We start from the raw sequence: 24764 nt of genomic DNA on the forward strand, positions 1-24764 counted from the left end.
TACTTGTAAAGTCTCTCTAAGGCAATGTCAAGTGTCTTTTATGTATATTTGTATGTATTTTTAAATTGCTGTTAAAGGCGCCTGTGTTTTAAAAAAAAAAAAAAAAAAAAAGTCATACTTGTCTGCTCTGTGCAATGGTTTTGTACAGTGCAGCCCTGATCCTCTTCATCTTAGAACCCCCGTCTGCTCTCCTGGCCCCTTCCCTGCTGAATGCCCACAGATCAAGCCGCTTTCACTGGTGGGCACTTAGGCATGCCCCTCTCTGTCTATAAGAAACACAAATCTTGGCTCAGCCCTGCTCCCCAGCTAACTTCCCATTGGCTGTGATTGACAGCAGTGTGAGCCAATGGCTGTCACTGCTGTGTCTCAGCCAATGAGGGGAGAGAGACCAGGCTCCCGTGCACAGTGTTAGATTAAGATGGGGCTCAGGTAAGTATTAAGGGGTGTTGTGGGGGAGCAGCACACAGATTTTTTTCATGTAAATGTCATACTTCCCTGCTCTGTGCAGTGGTTTTGCACATAACATCCCTGAACCTGCTCTTTTTGGGTCCTCTGACGGCGCTTCCTAGCAAGCTGCTTGCTCTGGGGGCACCCAAGCAGGCTCACTCTTGAACTGCTGCTCTGCGTGTCCATTCACATACAGCTTCTTATTGGCTTACTGCCCGTGATTGACAGCAGCAGGAGCCGGTGGCTCCCACAGCTTTCTCAGCCAATGAGGACTGTCCCTGGAGAACCAAGGCTCTCATACACATTACTGGATCATGATGAGGCTCAGGTAAGTATTGGGGGGCTGGGGGGAGCTGCTGAAGGTTTTTTACCTTCATGCATAGAATGCATGATGGTAACAAACCTTGATCCTTTTCCAACCACTTTAAAATGGTTATAAATGGTTCTGTATGTGGGCTGTGTGTGTCTGTTACGCACACAGGTTGTCCCCATCTGATCTCTTCTCACAGGATTTGATTGACCGCAGCGGAAGCCAGTGGCTCCTGGTGCTGCCTGTGTTAAGAGGATAGAAAGCGGCACTGGCTATATGGGCACTACGCTGGATCGATATAGGTAAATATATAGCAAAGTGAGGGGCAATACACTTGCTGAGACATTTTTTGCCTAAAGTGGAACTTTACCCAGAACAGCTTGATAAAAAAATATAATTCTTTAACAAACATACTTTAATAATTATGCTACCAAAATTGCCTCCAGCATTGTTCCTGTTTTCTTTCTGCTGGAGGCTGCCATTCTGCTAAAGCCCAGAAACCTGAGCAGCATGAAATCGTTATGCAGAATCTGCACAGTGCCTAAAAAATATACAGCAGCTGAGCATGTGTGGAGCGGGATGAGACAGTGTATTACTGGATTTTAATCACTTTAATATTGGGCACACCAATTTTCAGCTTTCAGCACTGTTGCACTTTGACAATTGTGCAGTCATGCAAAACTGTACCCCCTTGAAATTTTCTTTGAGTCAGAGCTTTCTTTTGGTGGTATTTAATCACCGCTGGGGTTTTTTTTTTTAAAAGAAAATGTTTACTAAACAAATAACCGTTTTTTTTTTCCTTCTCTGCAAACAAGTAATTTCACTTCATCAGTGCCACCTCTCCAGTGCCCATCAGTGATCAGTGTAAATGTTCCCTGTCAGCCTTGCCAGTTATCGGCTATCCTTTCCTCACACAGTGACACTGCGTGAGGAAAGGAAATGTGTTCCATAGCTATACCTACAAAAGGGGCCATCATGAAGTGATCTAGCAGGACTTAATTTCCTGACTAAAGCTCCAGTTTAATGCAGGGAATGCATTAAGATAAAAAATGTTTTGCCTTTTAAACCACTTTAACATACAGCTGTTGCCTTTTATTGATGGACAAATTTTGCCATATTTTCCTTTCAGTGCTACCCATGTGTAAAGAGGGTTTTTGTTCAATTGCATAGATTTTCACATGTGGACACCACTGACTGCAGACTGCAGCATTTTCTCTGGCAAAGGCTAGTATTTACCTGCCCCTTTGGGTACTGTAATGCAAGGCTGGACACAAAAACCAAGAGATAGTCGTGCACACTGCACAGGTACAATCAAAATCGGCACTCACACCATAGTTTCTAAGCTTGTGAGAGACACACTACTGAGTGTAAAACTGCCCTGGCACATCATGCAGCATTCTCTTGGCACCCCAAGAAATAACAGAATCCAACTGCAGTGTTCTTGCACCAGTGTCAGAGCGCCCCCTCACTTATGGGATGGCTTCTGATCGGATCGTCTCGAGGCTTCTCTTAAATACCCCAGCTCAGGGTTTCTGGCCACAATCCCAGATTGGGCGGCTAGATAAAGTAACAGAACTGCACAAACAAGTCTTATCTAATACAAGCGGCCTAATTCTAGCTATATCTTGTGATTCCAAGTTTCCCTTAGCCTAGGGAATGACTTTGTCATTCTTCGTGCTTCTGGCATATGGGCAGCAATGCTTTACTGTAAAAATCCCTGAGGAAACCAAGGGCCCAAGGCCAGCACATTTCATAGGCATTACAGGTACATACACACTGGATGTTCAAAACAACTGCTCCTGACATTTGTTTCTGGCAGCAAAAAATGCTTGAGGCTAGTAAATGTGTGTACCACGTTGACATGCGTCATGTGCTTAGGTGTTTATTCATTTTGTTGGCCAGAATACATTTTCTTGTGGCCGTTTAAAATGGGGAAAAAAGCACCTAAGTGCTAAAGGAGCCTCGTGTTTACTCATCGCACGTTTGGCATTTTTCTGCCACACTCCTCTTCTGAATACAATTCTTCTGCTTTCAAGAGAGGAGCATTTCACTGCTTCAAAACATGTATGCTTCTAAACTCTGGTAAAAAGCCTATGTTTGCATGGACACATAGGCTTTTATTGAGTTGAATTCAGGTGCTTTTGCAAAACAAAAACGCCAAAAGCTCCTAAATGTTGAGTCAAAATTTGACTGTAGGTCTGTTTAAAAAGAAACAAAAAAACAAAACAAAACTTTGTTCTGTGTTTAGGTAATAATACATAGGGAGTTACACTTGTTCTCCTCATGCACAGAATATTATGTAATAGAGCAGCAAAGCAGTCATGCTTTCTTCTCTAATGAAAATCTCTGTTGGTAAAGGGATGAAAACAATAGATTCTCTGAAAATACTTTTTTCATCTTTGCAGTCATTTGACAGCAATGGTGACTTTGGTTTGATTGTATAAGTTGATGGTTCAGAGAATTACATTTTTTCTTATGCAAATATATAGAATGGAAAAGTAAGCTTGTTATAATGTGAAAGTAGTCAAAAACAAACCAGCAAAATATCAAAAAACCCTAAATATGTACATGCTAAGAATGTAGTATTGTTTGTTTTTTATTTAAAGAATTTGTCTACTCGTTTCCGGCTAGGGTCGCTAAATATACTCTGGGGTACTCTCCAGATTGTTTTCGAGGTTGTGCGATGAGGGGCACATACCTTCACACTTGGCGGTCCTGCCCAATAGCCCACAGCTTCTGGGATGGTATCTTCCACATGCTATCTACCCTTCTCCAAAAACCGCTGGCGCCATCTCTGGACATCGCCTTACTCAATTTACGACCCCCCTCGATTCCTAAACTCCAGTTTAAGCTCCTCTTGCAGGTCACAACCTCCACCAAACAAATTATAGCAAAATCATGGAAAACCCCTTCTCTTAGCATATTGGCAGTTCGGAACAAGGTGACACAGGCCATGATACACGCCAAAGTGGAAGCTACCATCACAGACGCAGTCCCCAAATTTTTGTCAATCTGGTCACCCTGGGTTGATCACTTCCTTCCTCAAGGTTTCTATGAATCGCTGCTTCTTCCCTAATACCTTCCCCCCTGGAAGACGCTCCATAGCACTGGTCCGGCCCCGCATCCTCCTCCCCACCCTGGAAGTCACACACCTTACCCACCTCTCTCCCCTCCCCTTCCCCCTTTTTTTTTCTCTCCCTCCTCTTTCTTCCTACCCCAACCCCCCCCCCCCTTTACACTAGTTCGATTATTGCAAACTTAATACTACTGTTGCTACACGGCTGTGGGCCACATTTTCTTATGTGCTACATATACTCTAAATGATTGTTGCCACCTGCTGCATGTCCTGTACCCTTATAACCCAATAGAATGTTTAAACAAGGAATTCGTATACTTGCATGAAAGCAGAGTATTCTCTGTAAGGTGCGCATAGTCATAGGACAATGATGTGTTAGCCATGACAAATTAAAGACAGGATCTTCTGTTCAAAGTGAATCTTACCTCACAACATTTAAGTTGCTTTAAGCTTAACCTGTCGAGCTAGAAATTTGGGAGCTTCCATTGCTTACTTAGTTTGAATTTTATGTTGGCTTGTCATTGTGTCCTGGTTTCAATATGAGTCGCTGACCTGAAACAAACCGGTGCACTTTTAGATGTTGTGATACCAGGTTTGAACATGCTCATTCCAACTTAGTGATCATGAGTAGTCGACCAAGTACCTTCAAAAATTAGTTGGCAATGGCAGTGCCAATATTTATATTTAACTGCTTCCAGACCGCCCTACAGCAGACCTACTGCTATAGGGTGGCAGGGCTGCGCAAAATCACATATACATATGTGATTTCGTATTTACAGGTAGGGGGTGAGCGCCATTGGCGGCTACAGCTGTCGATCACTGGGTTCCGGCCGGAAATTCCCCACCTGCATCGGAAATTGCCGAGGAACACTGACTGAGGAGAGGTCTGAATGTAAACAATACAGATCTCTCCCCAGTCAGCACCAGCATGCTGCTTTTTTTTTTGCTCTGTATAGCAGAGCAATACAAAACAGCATGCCTCCCTAGTAAAACACAGCATGCAGTAAAACATACACAGCACATAGTTAACCCTTTGATTGCCCCAGATGTTAATCCCTTCCTGCCCAGTGTCAGTACAGTGTCAGTGCTTTTTATTAGCACTAATCACTGTATTAGTGTCACTGGGGATGTCCGTGGCAGTTAGTCCCACCCAATGTCAGAATACCCGCTGCAGCCCCGCTATAAGTTGCTGATTGCCATCATTACTTGTATTAAAAAAAATTCCAGTATATATACTGCCATTTGTAGACACTATAACCAATTAGTTGACATGTGTTGGGATTTTTTTTTTTCCAGCAAAGACATGTAGCAGAATACATTTTGTCCTAAATTTATGATGCAATTTGATTTTTTTTTTTTTTTTTTAACTCTTTTACTTGATATGTTTTATAGCAAAAAGTCAAAAATATATTTTTCAAAATGGTTGGTCTTTTTTTGTTTTTAGTGCAATATATAAACGTGGAGGCAATCAAATACCACCAAAAGAAAACTCCATTTGTGGGAATAAAAGGGCATAAATTTTATTTGGGTGCAGCGTTGCATGACAGTGCAATTGTCGGTTAAAGTAACACCGCGCCGTATCGTAGAAAATGGCCTGGTCAGGTAGGGGGGGTAAATCCTCTTGAGGGCAAGTGGTTAAAGAATTTTAGCTTTACTGTTCTTAAAGAACAGCTTCAGTCTTTTAGTTTATATTTAAATTAAGTCCCTAGCTACAAATACTGGAGCTCATGGCTTTTAAAAAATCAGATACTTACAGTGGCTGGAATCCAGCGGGTGTGTGCCTAAGCTCATGTCATTCGCACCTAGGCAAGAATTTTTGGAGCAATTACCTGTAAAAGGTTTTCTATAACAAAAGAAACTGTTTTGAGAAAAATAGTGCTGTAACTGTAAACTTCTAATATAGCTTTGTTGCTGTGAGTTCCCTTCCAAGTCATCAGGCTTTACAGAATCCACTCAGTGACCTGAAAATTCTGTATCAATTTTGTTTTTTCTTGTGACGGGTTTGTAACAATGTATTTGTTTACACTCAGTCCTGAGGTTTATCTCCTTTAGAAGAACAAAGACTGATCAAAACAATATTTGCCTGCTAACACCAGTGCACATGGCTGGTTTGCTGTCCTCTATACTGCTCAACATAGAAGTGACTGATCTTTCTCACAAGTAAATTTTCCAAGTTAAAAAAATCTTTGTGTAATAATGAGTACCTTTGAGTTGTGGTGCCCAGAAGTTCATCTGAAATGTCCTAATAATCATAAGCTTTGTTTGAAATTGAGAACATCCCTTTATCTTTAATCGATACATTTATATGCAGTGCCAACAGGGCACTCATGCAGGCTCGCTCCCGAGATATTGTCCATTTACACAGAGCGTGGCCTGACACTCCCCTCTCTCTCTCTCTCTCTCTCTCTCTCTGCTCATTAGCTCACTGACTGTGATTGACAGCAACAGGAGCCAAATGCCAATGAGGAGAGAGTGAGTTCCGAGAGAACCGTGGCTCTCATGCACAGCACTGGATTGAGATCCGCTCAGGTAAGTATAAGGGAGGCTGGAGAGGAGCTGCACCCAGAAGGTTTTTTTCTTACCGTAAAGCATAGAATTTAAGGGGAAAAAAACTGCATTTAGAACCACATTAAGGGAATGTGTAAGACTCCTGAATTTTGCCCAGTAGAAACAAAGTTCTAGTTGATTTCAATATGCTGTTCAGTGGACTTTCACAAGGTTAGAAAGTGTGGGCTAATATGCCTGCAGCTAAATACATTTAGCTGACAACTTTTTTTTTTGTTTTAATAAAGTTTGTTTTTAAAATATCATTGAAAATGTAAAAATAAATAAAGTGGTACAACTTATCAGCATATCTTTATATAACAGCTGAGCAGTCAGGTTCACATGTATCATCACCTCTTTAGGTTAACACAAAATATATTTATTTAAATGCATATTCCTTGGTGGTGAATATTTTTATTGTGAGAATTTTTTGTAAACAGTACTGTTTGGTGATTTAATTTATACAGTAAACAGTTTACGGCAACCAGTAACATTAGTGGATTTCCACCTACCACAGAACATTTTATTTGGCAGTTCCAATTTTGATATGAATGGCGCAAGCTAATGACAGATGTGTTTGGCATATTGTTTTGTGTAATGCCCAGTGACTTGTGATTCATTCTGCAAACATTTTTTAGATGTTTTACTGTGTAAATGTTCCCAATACCTGGTTTCTGTCAAGGCTTCGATATGTTTGGCTTATATCAGGTTTTCAACACTAGTTGCTACAGCTTGAAAACAGTGATGTCTGTAGAGCATGTTCAGTTGCTGGCTGTACTAGGAAAAGTACATAGGAAAGCAATACAAATGCATGACATAAAAGATTAAAAAAACAAAACTAGAAGCTTTTATAAGATAAGTCTCTATTATTAATTATCCCTTGTTCTATAATTTTTACCAATGTTGTAGAATGATATATATTGAGAAGGATTGCTGGATGAATAAAGTTGATATTCAAGCGATAGTAAGCATTTTCATAATAGTAATAAGCTTATAAAATGAACCTCATCAGTGTTAGTTATGAAAAATGGCAACATGGTACAGAATTCAAAAATGAACAGTTTTTATGAAGACTGTAGCTGTGAAAAGTATAATAAAACTGAATATGGTTATGAATTGTAAGAATCTTTTAAAAAAAAAAATGACCTTAAATAACTGATGATTCTATTACCAGCTGATAAAAACTGCAGTAGGCCAGTGTACTAGATAATATGAAAGTCTAATTCGCATTTACCTTGAAGAAACGTAGAACTCAAAGGATAGTAAAGTTTCTGTAAGAAAAGGATGAAATGATGATGAAATGCAGGGTGATATGATCTGTGAGTGATGGTCTATGCAAGCGAGTCAGGAAACTGCCTTAATTTTGGACTGGCACAGCAGTGGTCAGCAGTTGATTCAAGCGGCAACCAGTTATGCTGACGTGTTGTGTTTAAAAGGCAGAAGGGCACTCAGTGTTTCACTAGGAGCAGAAGAGAATTACTGAGAGGGGTTTTTCATTTTGGCACGGTTTGTGTGAACTAAAGGTAAAAGATCTGCTGGGGTTGAAGGGAAAAGGGGGAGCAGGGAGTGAATAGAATAGACTGGGGATGAGGTGGGCGGGATTTGGGAATTGTACAGGAAATGTGTAACTGGGTTTGGTGTCTGAGCTGAGAACATGGATGGGGGAATGGGAAAAGAATATTGGTGGACAGAGTGATGTATCACTGTATTGACAGTCATTTGTGTGTTACTTTACTCTGCTCATCACACTTTCCCCATTCCTCCATCAAGGTTCTCAGCTCATACATCTGTAAAATCCAGCCACAATTTGAATGGCACCCCAACGCCTAAGCCAGAGGACCTCTGGCACACATTCCCACATTGTAAATTACTATGTTTAAGGTCCGTTTCTTGTCCATTCTATTGTGTGCCATTCTGATGATGTAATAATTCCATTGAATCAACAGTCTGCCAAAGTGTAAATGGGCCCTAACTGAGATGAGCAGCAACAATCCAACATGGGTTTTAATTCTTCCCTACTCCTTTAACCACTTCCCGTCCGGCCCATGTATATAAACAGCTGGACGGGAGCAGTGACGAAGCAGGTAGCCGTTTATAAACGGCCCCTGCATTCATTGCCTGTGCGCGCTCCCTGGAAATGCACGGCACCACGACCTCTGTGTGAGGTCGATCATGTGATCACTGATTGGCCAATCAGTGAACACATGAATAGTAGTAAACAAGATGTCACTTCCTGACATCATTGCTTACTACTTGTGAAATCTGAGAATGATCACAGAGGTCACATGGTACAAGGCTATTCACAACAGCCTTGTACCATGTGACAAGCTGTGACCAATCACAGCTCTCACAGTATTACTCGATGGCTGCAAGAATGAAGGCAGAGAGAAGGAGAAATTATTGCTTTTACAGCCTTTATGGGTGTAAAAGCAATCAATGTAAAAAGAAAAAAAAAATCATCACCCCCCCCCCCCCCCACAAGTAGTACAGTGTCACTATGGTGATGCTGTACTGCTAGGGTGACAGTATGTTTAAAAAGAAACAACAAATAAACAAAATAATAAAAATGTAAAAAAAAAAATCTGAAAAATTAATTTTTGGTTATAAACTAATTAGTTTTTTTCTTACTAAAAAGATAGCTGAATACATTTTGATTTATGAAGAAAGATTATTTATTTGCAAAAATAGTATAAGAAAAATACGTTTGTTTTCAAAATGTTTGTACTTTTTCATTTATATAGCAAAAAAATAAAAATCCCAGTGGTGAATAAATCTAACCAAAATAAAATTTTCTGTCTCAAAAGAAATGCTAAAAACTTATGGGTATGGTGTTTGAATTGTCATTCAAAGTATGATGGCACTGAAAGCTGAAATTTGGCCTGGACAGGAAGGGGGTGAAAGTGTCCGGACTTAAAGTGGTAAAAAAAAAAAAAAATTATATATATATAATTTTGGCAGAACTTTAAATAATTTTTATAACCTCTTAAAATAATCATACTATTTCTGGTACATTGTGTGTAGCTTCTGAATTGTATGCTTGACCCATTGTGACTATAGCAGTTTTGTTAACTGAATCTGTTACGGAGTGTGATTACAAGAGTAAGTGGTATCACTAAATAGTTGTTTTTCTTTTTTTTGTTTTTATTGGCTGCATGATGGCTTAGGTTTTATGATGCACTTCTGGTTTTTGTACATTTTTTTTTTTTTCCCCCCAAGAATCATCTGCAGCATCATGCTATGTCACAGTAGAGCTTTCTACTGCGATTGCATGTTGGTGATTGTGTAAGACTGCTCATGTTCTCACCTACCCATGCTGTTATACTATCATGCTTACGTGGTGTGTGGTATCTTAATAAAAGTTTTGTCTTGCAGGTTGCTGGATGTTTGGCGTGTGACGTATGTACTCTTCTTGGCTCCATATAACTTTAGGATATCTGTTGGAACTCTTCTAGCAACAGTGAAAGCAGATACAGCTGAGCAAGGTATGAGGGAGCTGCGTATGACCAATTTATTTCTCACTGCCTAATTTCACTTATGCACCAGGAAATGCAGAGGTTTGGAGTCGGTGGTTTACAGCTTCAATCTTTAGGCAGTTGCTTGCAAGCAATTTTTAATTTTTATTTTCTTTCTTTGATGGGATTCTTATCCATGTTAGCTCTCACTTCTGCACCCCATATGGACCAGATCAATTTTTTACATTTATGCTTTGGGTCTGTATATTCAGTAATGATTTTGTCAGTATAACTAAAGGCAAATCTTTTTTTTCAATTTTGGCTAGAATGGAGAGGGATTAGAACGCTTGTCAGTTTTTTATTGCTGTCTGTGTCCCTGTTAGGGAGAATCACCCTCTGTTTTTCCTGTTTACCATTATCATTAAAAGTGAATGTAAAAAACTAATTTTGGAATGTCCCCAGAACAGGAACAGAAAGGAAATCTTCCAATGGGGACACTAGTTCTGGTGACTTGATTTGTAGGGGTTATCTTTCACTTCCTGTTTTGGTTATGGGGCAAGAACGAAAGGTAAACCTCCTTACTGGGACACACATGGCAAAAAAAAAAAAAAACTGACAGGGCTTATAACCCTCCCTTGCTCTGTTCAAAATGTGGGTGTGTGTGTGGAGATTTGCCTGTAGTTCTAATTTAAAGTGGTAATAAACTCCCACATGCCAAAATCCGCTGACCGGCCTAGAGGTCTCTTATGTCATAAAGGTCCCCCTTCTTGATAGTGGTAATATGATCTGTGCCTCGCATGTGCATGCCGTATGAAGTGACTTCCGTGCACATGCATGGGAGTGACATCACCACAGCCTGGCCAATCAAGCAGCTGACTGTTTGTAACCCCGAAAGAAGACCCGGTCAACTGCTGACCGTAAGCCGTCAGGGATTTGGGAAGCCGTGACAGCCCAGCACTCAAGGCCTCCATTTGTAGGTAAGTCTGTCATAATGTATTAGTATGCGGTTTAAACCTGCAGGGAGCTAGGGAGGTGGTGGTGGCATTAGATGCAGCAAAAACATTCAACTCTGTCGAATGGGGATAATTATGGGAGTGTTAAAAGTGCTTTGGCCCTAAATTCAGCTGCTATACCTGTCCCCAGTAGCCCAAGTATCCATCAATAGGTGGGTGTCAGACACCCTTCCCTCTAAGTTGGGGTACCAGTCAGGACTGCTCACTTCCCCCCTTCTATATGCTCTGGTGGTGGATCCTCTGGCTATTTCCCTTAGGTCACATGATCAGATCCTGGGTCTGCGAGTTGGTCACCTGGTGGAAATGTTGGACATGTATGCCGATGACACGATGATCTAACGGACTGGGGCACTTCACTGGCCTCAGCACTGAATTCCATTGACCAACTGGGCTCTCATTCAGGCCTATGCATAAGTTGGCACAAATCACAAATTCTCCCTTTTGATCACTTCCCACTTTCAGCTGCACAGTCCATTCTACCTCTTGCTAAAGTAGCCTCGATCTGTTATTTGGGAGTGCAAGTGTCCCGGTCTATTAAAGAAACCTGCAGGGGTGGCACTTTTTTTGTATCCTTCTCAAGGAGACTACTACTGCTGTAAGAAAAGATAAGTAATATACTGTTTATATATCTTTATGGATTGCAATATCATTGCAAGAAAACAATAAAATATAACTAAAAAAAAAAATGCAATTTTTTTTACTGCTTTGGTTAGTTTTAGTTTAAAGATACTGTAGGCAAAAGTATATATGTTTATGCTATAATGTGTCACGTTTAAAAATCAAAAAATTCTGAATCTCATTTACAGGTGAAATATGGCTTTTTTCTTTTTTTTTTTTTTTTCGCGCTTGCTTTTTTTTTTTTTATTGCAACACCCTCCAAAGAAATCATAAAAACAGAAAAGTAATTAATGGTTAAATATTATTAAAGGCTGTAGGTAGATTGGGAAGGTGGTGTTAATTAGGCCTAATCAGGGTAAATTTAAAATTTATTGAAGGGTTGCATTGGAATACTTTTTTCATTATTACGATTTATTTATTTTTTTACTTGAAACGCTGGGTTTACATACAGTTGCAAGAAAAAGTATGTGAACCCCTTGGGATTACGTGGAGTTTTACATGAATTGGGCATAAAATGTGCTCTGAACGTCATCTAAGTCACAACAATAGAAGAACACAGTCGTCTGAACATAATACTACACAAACATTAGATGTTGCCATGGTTTAATTGCATATAACATGTAAACATTCACAGTGCAGGGAGGAAAAAGTATGTGAGGCCCTAGCTTAATGACCTCCCAGAGCTAATTGGAGCCAGGAGTGAGCCAACCTTGACTCCAATTAGTGTGATGATATTGGATGTGTTGCTGACAGCTGTCCTGCCCTTAAAAAACACACACCTGTTTTGGGTTTACTGGTTTCAAGAAGCACTGTCTGATGTGAACCATGCCTTGCAGAAAAGAGCTCTCAGAAGACCTACGATCAAGAATTGTTGACTTGCATGAAGCTGGAAAGGGTTACAAAAGTATCTCCAAAAGCCTTGATGTTCATGTGTCCACGGTAAGACAGACTGTCTACAAATGGAGAAAGTTTAGCACTGTTGCTACTCTCCCTAGGCGAGGTCGTCCTGTAAAAATGACTGCAAGAGCACAGCGCAGAATGCTGCATGAGGTAAAGAAGAATCCCAGAGTGTCAGCTAAAGACCTACAGAAATCTCTGGCACATTCTAACATTTTTGTTGACACATCTACAATAAGGAAAACATTAAACAAGAATGGAGTACATGGGAGGACACCACGGAGGAAGCCATTGCTGTCCAAAAAGAATATTGCAGCACGTTTGAAGTTTGCAAAAGAGCACCTGGATGTTCCACAGCACTACTGGCAAAATATACTGTGGACAGATGAAACCAAGATTGAGTTGTTTGGGAAGAACACACAACACTATGTGTGGAGAAAAAAAGGCACAGCACACCAACATCAAAACCTCATCCCCACTGTAAAACATGGTGGAGGGAGCATCATGGTTTGGGGCTGCTTTGCTGCCTCAGGGCCTGGACGGATTGTTGTCATTGATGGGAAAATGAATTCCAGAGTTTATCAAGACATTTTGCAGGAAAACGTACGACCATCTGTCCGCCAACTGAAGCTCCGCAGAGGATGGGTGATGCAACAGGACAATGACCCAAAGCATACAAGTAATTCAACAAAACAATGGCTGCAACAGCACAGAATACGCCTTCTGGAGTAGCCCAGTCAGAGTCCTGACCTCAACCCGATTGAAATGCTGTGGCATGACCTTAAGAGAGCGATTCACACCAGACATCCCAAGAATATTGCTACACTGAAACGGTTTTGTGAAGAGGAGTGGTCCAAAATTACTCCAGATCGTTGTGCAGGTCTGATCTGCAACTACAGGAAACGTTTGGTTGAGGTTATTGCTGCCAAAGGAGGGTCAACCAGTTATTAAGTCCAAAGGTTCACATACTTTTTCCTCCCTGCACTGTGAATGTTTACATGTTATGTGCAATTAAACAATGGCAACATCTAATGTTTGTGTAGTATTATGTTCAGCAGACTGTGTTCTTCTATTGTTGTGACTTAGAGGACGTTCAGAGCACATTTTATGCCCAATTCATGCAAAACTCCACGTAATCCCAAGGGGGGTACTTTTTCTTGCAACTGTATTTAAGCAGCCTGACATGTCCCTGATATGTTCCTGCTGTACCATGTACCTGTATGAAAAAGTATCCTTTTCACCTTGTATTGCTTCCTTTGTGTGAAATTCCTGGTGTTCCTGTCAGTCCCTCTGTATTCCTATAAAAAAAATTGACAGCACTAGGCATTGGAACACAGAATGGTCCGTTTTCTGGCTGTGGTGGGAGCTACTCCAGTGATCAGACTTGGTCTGACACCTCTGTCCCTGCACAGCCATTCACTTGAAAGATTAGTGTACTGCTGTTTCTCCTCCCCTTCATATACAGCTGAGAACAGAGTATGTGAACACTTCTTAAAAATGGGGGAGGGGGGAATGCATTTATGTATTTTATTTATTACAGGTACTTGTATAGCGCCATCAGTTTACGCAGCGCTTTACATACATATATTGTACATTCACATCAGTCCTTAATCCTTGAAGAGAGTACAATCTAAGTTCCCTAATTTACATACACACATACTATTTAGACAGGAACCAATTTACCTACCAGCATGTCTTTGGAGTGGTTTTTTTTTTTTAATGTATACACAAATGTTTTGCCTTTCATTTCCGTTCTAAACTGCATGGGTTGTTTTACAAGGTGAGCGTTTATGCATTCTTTAACTGACATATGCAAGTCTAAGCTCTTTCCTTGATCTGCCAGTAAATGAAACCAAGTAGATACAACGTAATTTGTATCCTTTCTGTCTTTGACTAAGCAGTTTTTATAATTGTTGTCAGTAGGTCATTTTTACCTATTTTTGTCTTGCCTCTGCTCCCCGTTCTGCACCACCATTTGGAAAACCTTACATTATACTGCACATGCACCCCTTTCCCCGAGCTCTGATGAAAATATAAAGACACAGCAGGGGAGAATGCTGCATCAGCGTTGCTTGTGCTGATGCAATGATCTGTCAGGATTTTAAGAATGAAACCTTACCGCGTTTACACAGCTTTAGATAGGCTTAAAATTTGTTGGTCAGTTATGTAAAGTCCATCGCCAGCTAACACTTAAGCAGTTTTAGCAACAATGTATTTACGCTTAGGTTCATTGATGGACACAGCGACTTCTTTAACCTGAACAAAGCAGTGTTTTGTAGCTCCACCTTCAGGAGTAGGAGACTAGGCTGAAAAAGACTTGTCACCTCCTATGTCCAGTCCTCTCTGGGTATAAAACCCCCTCTCTGCTATAGGTCTCCAATCTTTTATGCCTAGTGTCTCAGGAGTATGGACATGACGTTTTGCTTGGTTGCACAACTTTTCCTTTTCTTTTTCTCTTAGACTTTTGTGTTCTTGCAATGATCTTCTATCAACAGTCTGGCTGGGCGATAGGCTGGATAATCTAGATTCAGTGGTCACCACAGTCTGACCAGCAAGAGTGTGCAGACCGCCAGCTTCACGAACGGGGTGGCCAGCGAGTTAAACACCTCGCGGGTATGGATATGACCGGGCGGTTTTAGTCTGTGTCAGTGTACCCCTGGCCGACAACCCCCTTACGTCGGTAGAGAGGAAGATCTGTCACGGGAGCTTAACGCGCAATCTCCACTGGATTGGTAAGTAGTGCCCCCCTCTTGTCCAGGACTTGGTGTGAGACACGGGTGCTCCCTGGGGTGGTCGGTCCCCTCTCACCCACCTCCCTCCCCTTTCACGCACCAGCTCCCTGGAAATGGCGTGTGCTTAGCCCGGATACCTAATGCCTGGCTGGACCCTGGTAGTGTGGGCTTCTTCTTTTTCCCTCTGCAGTCTGAGACTGGAGGGTCCTTGTCCTACTGTGGGGGGAGGTGTCCATTATGGTTTACATGCCTGCCTCGATCGGGGGGCTGCTGCATGAGGCTGTGGCGGCCATTTTTTTGGAGGTTTTCAGCCTCTAGTTCCAGACAGTAGCCATTTTTCTGGAGATTGTTTTGGTTGGCAGCCATTTTTGGGGGGTCTAAGTGGCTAGGAAGCGATGGAGGCTGGCTGGGGGAGGTCCTTGATGGCCATTTTTCCATAGCCTGCAGTGGGGATTCACTCATGCCCCTCGGCTTGGGGAGGCGGAGCTCAACACAAGCTGTCTGGGAAGGACGGCAGGACACATGGGAACCTTGACAGTGGTGGTGTGTCCTCCCTGGGGATCTCTTTCCCTCTTTCTCCCTACAGGGGTTGTCTTCTGTACTGGGAGCATCCAGGGCCCCTTCTCGCGGGGTGACTGTTCTCATGGAAGCTCAGGAGCATTCTGCACCTCTGGGGCCCCCGGGTCCCTCAGTTCCCCTAGATGCTTTGTCAGCCATCTTGGAGAAGTTTGTGTCCTGTGTAGAAGTGGCAGTTGGCCGCAAGGTGAGCAAGAAGTGCCCTCTGCCATCGCCCTTGTCTTCGGACAATTCTGAGACCAAATCATATCCCGCCGCCGTGGGTTCTGCATTTACTGCGGATCCTGAGGACACGTCCCCTGCTTCCTCAGAAGAGGAGGATGGGTCCTCTTCTTCGGTTGCTGCACAGGAGAAGGCATTGGTAGCGACACTGGTTCTGTGCGTGAAACGCTAAAGATTGAGGGCCCTGTGGAGTCAGCTGATGTGGTACCTGTTCCTTTTGGTGCGCACAAGCCAGGGGCTGCTAAGGTTTTTCCTTACCACGAATATTTTGACAGATTTGTTTATAAGGATTGGATTTGGCCAAAGCGTCCGTTTGTGCTTCGCAGTGCGTTATCCCTTTGAGGAGGCCCTGCTGAAGAAGTGGACATCTTTGTGGGTGGTTGATCCTCCCATCTCCAGGCTTAACATGACCACGTTGATTCCTGTGGAGGAGACCCCCTCGGTTACGAACCCTGCGGACCGCAGGGTGGAGGCGGCGGCCCATTCAATGTTCACTGTTGCCGGATTGGCACTTAGGCCGGTGTTGGCTATGGCCTTGGTCTCCCAGACACTGACGGAATGGGCCAAGGCTCCACGACAAGGCCTGACTTCTAATCAGTTGCCCACAAACGTATGTGGAGCTGGCAGACCAGTTGGTCCAGGGCTTAAAGTACGTTTGTGACTCCGCCTGTGATGCAGATCCTCTTCTTTCCAAACTGTCTGTCTCAGCTGTTTGTGCTCCAGCTGGTCCTTTTGGCTCAAGTGTTGGTTGGTGGACCAGACCTCCAAGAAGGCTCTGGCGGTCCTGCCCTTTCTGGGCGACTGACTTTTGGCGGTACACTAGGTGATGTCAAGAACCTTACTGGGGCAAGTGTACCTTCCTCCCCCAGGCCAAGAAGAGGAAGGAACCTTGTCGGAAGTCGTGGCCCATGTTTATGGCACGTACTAGTTTTTCATACCTCCGGCTCTGCAGCCAAGGGCTCAAGGCTCCTTCTGGTGGCACCAAGCATCCCTGGCCCCAGAAGTCCTCCAAGCCCGCGGATAAGTCTCCCTCAACATGAAGGTTTGTTCCCACCCGCTTCCAGGATGGCAGGGATGGGGGCATCTGCACAGGTTTTCGGGCCCATGAATCTCCCTCATTCATGACAAGTGGCTTCACAAGATCATTCTATCAGCATACAAGATATATTTTCATTCCCTTCCGCCGAACAGATTTTTTCCCTCCAATGTGCAACTTTTGCCAGGTCGCCTGCAAGCCCTGTACAGGAATTTCTGCTCCATGGAGTGGTCATCACAGTACCAGATTCAGAGCATTTTCGTGGTCTCTACTCTAACCTGTTTACTGTTCCCAAGGAGGACGGGGTTCGCCCAGTCCTGGACCTCAAGGCCCTGATCATCTTCATGCAGGTTCACAAGTTCAGGACAGAATTTATTCGCTCGGTGGCCTCCCTTCGCCAGGGAGATTTCCTGGCCTCCATGGACATCAGATGCTTACCTGCACATCCTCATTTGCAAGGGGCATCAGTGCTTCCTTCATTTTTGCATTACCAATTCGTAGAACTGCCATTTGGTTTGGCCTGTGCACCTACGGGTGTTTACCAAGGTCCTAGCCCCAGTCCTGGCCTTTTTGAGACCGCAGGGGATTGCAGTGATCGGCTACCTGAACGATTTGCTCCTGCGTGCGGAGACTCGCTCCTCGGTATTAGACAGTGTGGATATCACCATGTGTTCTCTACGGGACTTCAGGTAGATCTTGAACCTCAGGAAATCGGTGTTGACTCCGTGCAGACGCCTTGAGTATCTGTGGCTGATTCTTGATTCAGAGCAGGCCAAGGTGTTCCTTCCATCGGAGAAATTGTTGAAGCTCCGGTCGGCAGTTTGGCAACTCCTAGCTTTCAGGCAGCCCTCTCTGAGTTTTTTCATGGGGGTGTTTGGCTTGATGGTGGCTTCTTTTGAACACTACAGAGGAAAATGGAAGAGGGCTTCTGCCTCCTTAGACCTTGGGTTTCACCTGGAATCTTCGAGGGCCTCCTTCTTTGGTGGATGAGGTCCCTGGCTCTATGGAATAGAAAGTCTTTCCTCCTCCGCTGGACTGTAGTCACGACATGCCAGCCTTTTGGGCTGGGGAGTAGTCCTGGGGGTGCACTCTGCTCAGGGTCGATGGACTCCGGGGAAAGCTCTCTTACCCGTCAATATCCTGGAGCTTCGGCTATCAGGTTGTCACTAATGCATTAGACTATCTGTCGGGGCTGCTGACCAAGTTTCAGTTGGACAACGACACTGTGGTGGCGTATGTCAATCATCAGAGGCACGAGAAGTGCAGCAGCATTGGAGGCATCTCACATTCTGCAGTGGGCAGAGAGTTTCGTTCTGGCTCTGTCCGCTGTTCACATTCCAAGTGTCAAAAAACTGGCAAGCGGATTATCTCAGCCATCCGATGCTGGATCAGGGCGAGTGGTCCCTACATCCGGAAGTGTTCCATTAGTTCTGCATTCTCTGGGGGACTCCTGATGTGGATCTTCTGGCTTTCCACCTCAATCGGAAGGTTCCACGTTTCGTGGCACAATCATTGATTGGCGCTGGTGGTGCCGTGGGATCAGTACACTCACATCTATGCCTTCCCACCCCTTCGACTAATTCCTTGTCTGCTACAAAGGATAGATTCTGAAGGGATCCCAGTCATCCTTATTGCTCTGGACTGGCCTCGTAGTCCATGGTACGCTGACGTGGTGTGATTGGTGGTGGATTCTCCCTGGAGGCTGCCTCTTCCGAAACACTTTGTCTCAAGGGCTGGTCTTCCACTCTGCTTTGCCGTCGCTGGCTTTGATGGCGTGGCTTTTGAGAGCCAGGTTCTGAAGGACGGGGTTGTCTGGCTGATTCAGACTATGTTGAAGGCCTTTTAGTCTACCTCCTGGAAGATTTATCATAGCACCTGGAGAGCCTATACTGGTTGGTGTGAAGCCTTGGGGTTCCATCCGTGTTCCTTTGTTGTGGCTAGGGTGTTGGCCTTCCTTCAACGGGGTGTGGATCAAATGGCCTCCCCTTTTGGGGCCATTCGGAGTGTTGGCTAGTTGCCCTGGGGGTTCTTTCTTTTTATATTGTACGGTTGCCCGCCCCTCATTCTAACGTTGCTTGGGGACATCCCTACTTTAAGGTTAAAGAAGAAGCCGCTGTGTCCGTCAGTGAGTGTAAGAGAAAATGGGAATTCTTTTCTTTGTACTCGCCGTAAAATCCCTTTTGAGTTAATTGGCAGACATAGCACCCACCACTGTAGGCAGATCTCTCCTTTCACACTGCTTTGATCTCTCCTTTGACACTGGCGTCCTATAGCAAAGAGGAGGTATTATACCCAGAGAGGGCTGCCCGTAGGCGGTGCCAAGTCTTTTTTTTTTTTTTTTTTCTTTCCTCCTGCCTAGTGTCCTACTCATGTAGCAGGAGCTATAAAACCCTGCTTAAGGTTAAAGAAGCATTCCCCATCAGAATAAAGTTTGTAACCCCTTCACTGCCAGCAAAGTAAGGCTTACGGAGGCACTGAACTGATTTTAGCTAGCAACCTTAGGTTGCTCGCATTCCCCCTTCTGCTATAAACTTATGGTCACTTCAGTGATGGACTCATGGGCTGCTTATAAATCCCTGTATGCCTGTAGCTGCTCTGATGTGCAGTTATATGCATACAGCCATAATTTGTACAGGCTGGTGCACACAGCTGTATGCAAACACATTTGACTCCTGGGCACAGAAATAAGCTTGCCAATGTATGACCCTTTGTGGCCATGTGAATGAAGCCTAAAGCACAACACAAATGTGTTTTGCCACACATTGTAATGCACTGTGTTGCAATAAAATGTATTTCTGGATCATTTCATACCAATGCATCTCACACATGGTGCTGCAGTTGAGCGTTAGCACAATGCCTATGTGAAAGCCAACCTCCCAGATTTTGTTTGTTTACAACCTTCGATTCTCAGTTTTGCAAGAAGGCACAATTTTAAATTTACAAATCTTAACTCATTGCAGTTTTAGCTTTATACATTCTTTATTTTTATTTGGGAAGCAACATTGCCATGTCTCCAAGAGGTTACAGGATCACAAATGTTTGCATACATTGGTAGTCAACATTGTGCAAGAGATTGAAAGATCAGAGCATATTGCCTCTGTACAGCAAAATTACACAGTTGCAGTAATCTGGACTATAGGAAACCATTCTTTGGGGTAACCGAAAAGGGGATCATTAACATAGTAAGATCTTCCATTTCTTGAATTTCCAACGGGTGGAACATGTTCCTGAAGGTTAACTTATCCTTTATCCTCTTTGCTGCCAGAGCCCTTTTTGTGTTTTTGTGCATACGTTTAAAAAATCTTTTTTAGGCCTGAAGGTTACATAAAGCCCCAAAAACATATATTTCAAAGCAGACACCCTAGAGAAAATAGTGCTAGTCCCAATTTTTTTTATGTTTAAGAAATGCAAAATTTCAGTAAAAAAAAAACACTTTAATTTTAAGGCACAAAAAGCAAATAAATTGACATTTGTGGGGTAATTTATAAGTGATTAATTTGTACCAAGTAAATAGATACCCAACATGTCAATCCTTTACGTGCGGTCATGAAATGGCGACAAACTTTAATACCCTATAATTTTTTTTCTTTTTTTTTAATATTGAGATGCTCTAGATTTTTTAATTCAGTGTGGAATTACAAGTATTCTATATCTTTCCTCTGCATAATGATATCATGATCCACCCAGGTTTAAAAGCAGTGCTAGAAAATTTGCAAGCTGAAACTAACCTCTCCCTTTCAGTGCATATTCGTGTAGCTGACACGAATATCTAGCCATGTCATAAGTTTATTTTATCTTGCGTGACCTGTTCTTCGTTATCTCAGAAGGTGAATATAGATCAGGACTATCCTAAGCTCAGTGGTTGTGCTTGTTGCTGGAACCTGATCTGCAGCTACATGGAGAACTCAAACAGCAGTGAGAATTATGCCTACATGTTCTTTGTTCAGTGTTGAAAGTTCTGAGCTGATTTACATTTCAGGAATGATGTAAGGACAAATTCCACCTAAAACAATAAAATAGCTGTGGGTGGAATTACTTTAGAATAGTTTTAAATAGAAAATCTTGCTTGCCTGCAATCCCTGATTCAGAAGGCCTGCTGATGTCTAGAGGAAATCCTTTTTTGCTCGTCAGGTGGCCTTAAAGGGGATTTCAGCTTTAAGTAGTAAGTTCATATTTGCTTGGAAACCTTTTGACAAAATCCCCTCCTTCTGAAAACCATTGTGTCTGAATGACAGGCCTACAGTCTTACCAACTTTAACCTCTTAAGTTACAGCTTGTTATACCCCCTTCATTACCAGGCCATTTTCCAGCGCTGTGATAGTTTGACCGACAGTTACTCCGTTATGCAACATTGTACCCACATTCGTTTTATAACATTTTTTTGAGACAGAGTTCGGTTTGGTGGTATTTAAAGTATAACTAAAAGCAAAACTTTTTTTTTTTTTTTTTTTAATTGTGGCTAGAATGAAGAGGGATTATTACACCTGCCTGCTTTATTGCTGTCTGTGCGCCGTTAGCGATCTTCACCTCTGTTTGTCCTATTTATCATCAAAAGTAATAGAATATACCAACAGCGCTGCACTATTTTTATGTTGTTCTATTTTAAGTATATATCGGTTGCTTAGAGTGCTTAGCCGCTTTCAGGACTAGCGCTCACTGTTTTTTTCCCTATTTAATAGAATATACCAAGTTTTGGGTTGACATCAGAACAGTAGAGGGGAAATCTTCCAATGCGGACTCTGGTGGCACCCCACGTTTCCCTCACTTTTAAGGGGATTTTTTTTGTCATGTCCTGTTTTGGTTATGGAACAGGAAGTGAAGGAAAATCTCCCCCTTTGGGACAGAAATGGCAAAGAAAAACCTGATGGGGTAAACATCATTCCTTACTCTAACTAAAGGCATTTTTTTCTTCATTTTGAATAGTTGCTTTAATAACTGCTGGGTTTTTAGCTTTTACTAAAGGGTAAAAATGTACAGGTCATACAGAGCAAGGAGAAAGTGAAGGGGTTAATGTACTGGTCACATACAGTGGATGGCGTCACTGTTCAGATTAGTGGGATAAGTAAGGTGTGGGGTTAATTTACTGGCCCCTAGAGACATTATTAAATATACTATGTGTAAGATTGAGAAGGGGGGTTGGTGGGAAAGTCATAAGAAAAAAAAAAAAATCCTGTGTTACTGCACCAGAATGGATGGATCTGCAGCTGCTGACCCATTCATTCAGTACCCATTCATAAACACTCGATCTCTCTCCTTCCCCTTTTTTGAGCTTTATAAATGATACTATGTGATCGTCATGATGACCAATCACAAGGTTCCGAGCCCTTTGGATTGGCACTGTACAGTGTCTTTGTGTACCCAGCCATCTAATGATGGCTGGGTACACAGCATTCACCTGGAGGACTGGCCACCTGACTGCTTTTTATCCATCAATGGCACTGGGAAAATAAAGGGCCACCAGTCACCCGTTGAAAAACGTACTGTGGTATGTAAGGGGCTGATTGGCTGAGGATCTTGCTGTACTTTTACAGAGTGGATGGGAAAGGTCAAGATACTTATTACACAGATGGTTTTGGAGTACAAACTATTTGTGTCTTGAGTGGAAATTTTTTAAAGTGCCTAAGTCCTGTGTGAAATATGTAGGTAGCCATTGCTGGCCCCGCACATTGGTAAATGCTAGTTGCCTGGCTGTCATGCCATTGTGTTGGTGCTTGCTTTCAGTCACTGGCCAGGAACAGGTATAGATCAAGAATTCTGACACTTTTTGACAGCGTGCTTTTTCTAGGTTTGTGATTCAAAAACTAAGCTAGGCAGCAAGTGTTTTCAGAATGAATGACATGCACTTTGAACATGTTTAACACTTTGTACAAGAGGACAGAAAACTCCATCTCGGTAGTACAGTTCTGTGCAGAAGAAACACATTGTCCAGACCCAAGTTGTGTTTTTTGTTTGTTTTTTTGTGTGTTTTTTTTTTTTTTTCCCTAGATGCCCTATCCTTCATTATTTCATTTTTTACCTGAATGATTTTTAAAGGAAATGTATTTATAGATACTTGAGCCTGCTTCATTATCTTTTCAATGTGTTTTAATGATAAAAAAATCTCCGTCCCTCGCTCTAGATATATGGATTTAGCTCTACCTAATATTGGCACCCCAGTCTTAGTCCGTGCACTTCTGGAAGAATTGTAAAGCGCTGAGCAAACTGTTGGCGCTATATAAATCCTGTATTATAATAATAGTGATGGTCAAACATTCCCATAGACACACTCAAGTCACAAGTCTTGTGGGCAGAATTCCCAGAAGAGTTGAAAATGTCATAGCTGAAAATGGTGGGCCAACTCGATATTGAATCCTATGGACGAAGACTGGGATGCCATTATACTTCATGTACATGTAAAGGCAGGCATCTCAATACTTTTGGGAATATAGTGTGTGTGTGAAAAGTATTCTTACCCCTTGAAATTTTCTACATTTTGTCATGTTAAAACCAAAAATATAAATGTATTTTATGTGATAGACCAGAAACAATTGAATACTGTCCGTGATACTTTTTTTATTTGCACTAACATACAATTTTGAGGACAAGCTTTCGGGGTATGTCCCCTTCTTCAAAGTCCAAGCAGTACTATACAAATCACAAAGTTTAAGCAGAATGTTAGAAGGGATTGAGAAAAAAAAAAAAGGGCTACAGATAAGATACATCAAAAGCGAGGGGGGGGAGGGGGGGATACAACACTCACACAGAGGGGGTCAAGTTTTAGCTAATAGTCATAAAACCATCGGATAATGGTTGAGGAATCCCATGTCCAAATTAAGACCGTTATCTTTTGTGTCAAATAGAATTATCATTCTTAGTTCAATGTTTTTCTTTCCTGGATGGATTTAAATTTTCCTTTCAGAACTAAAATATTGAGGTCTTCCATATTGTGGCCTGGTTGTGAGAAATGGTGTCCTACAGGTGTGCAGAGGTCATCTTCTTTATGTTCCTTGATGGTATGTCTGTGCAAATTCATCCTTGTTTGCAACTTCTGTCCTGTTTCACCAACATAAGATCCTTTGCTGCATTTTCTGCACTGGATAAGGTACACAACATTACTGGAGGTGCAGCTGTATGATCCGGAGATATTGAAGATCCCTTTTGAGTGTCTGACACTTTTTGATGGATTGATTTGGTTGCACAGCTTGCAGCGTTTCTTATTGCAGGGTTTGCTTCCATTATTTGTGGCATCATAATCAGAAGGAAGTTTCCTACTGATTAGTTTATTTCTGAGGTTGGGGGGTTGTCTGAAAGCCAGTATTGGGGGTTGCTGGAATATTTCTTTCAGAGTTCCATCCTCTGTTATGATGGGTTGTAAATCTTTGATTATTTTTCTTATTCCCTCTAGTGCCGGGTTGTATGTAACGGAACCGGAACCCAGACCGCACTGAGTTTTTTTGTTATAGCACAACTTCCCCTGTCCGAACACCATCCACGGACCACACCCTCGAAATCCCTCAGGAAAAAAAGACAACACCCAGCTCTTACTAAAACAGGAAGCCAACTACTCTTTATTTTACACAAAACACAGAATATATACAGAGGGCGGGGAAACGCAACCAGGAACAGGAAATACATCATCAGCCCACCCTCTCAGTGGGAAGGGCTACAGTATAGGCAGGAAACACCTCATCACCCCTCCCCATCCAACCAGACACAGAACAATGAGATGCAACCATGTGGCAAAGGACATTGACCAACCCTCACACCAATACAAACAGTACATCCCATAATAGTTCTCTGGACAGGAAGACACAGCACAATGGGGGGTAGCACATGGTAGTAGACAATGGACAGCCATGTGG

At 42.6% G+C, this 24764-nt stretch overlaps 1 protein-coding gene across 2 annotated transcripts in view; it reads left to right on the forward strand.

Annotated features, from left to right (window-relative positions):
* LARP4B (La ribonucleoprotein 4B) overlaps positions 1-24764 on the forward strand; it is a 167586-nt gene that overhangs the window by 43936 nt on the left and 98886 nt on the right. For both annotated transcript variants that reach the window (XM_089651903.1, XM_089651847.1), the window contains exon 2: positions 9750-9859. The gene's annotated coding sequence lies outside the window, so the exon portion shown is untranslated. The remainder of the gene's footprint in view (positions 1-9749; positions 9860-24764) is intronic.

Source organism: Staurois parvus, unplaced genomic scaffold (assembly GCF_062004578.1).
Source record: "Staurois parvus isolate SC_StPar_1 unplaced genomic scaffold, SC_StPar_1.0 ptg000005l, whole genome shotgun sequence".
Lineage (NCBI taxonomy): Eukaryota > Metazoa > Chordata > Amphibia > Anura > Ranidae > Staurois > Staurois parvus.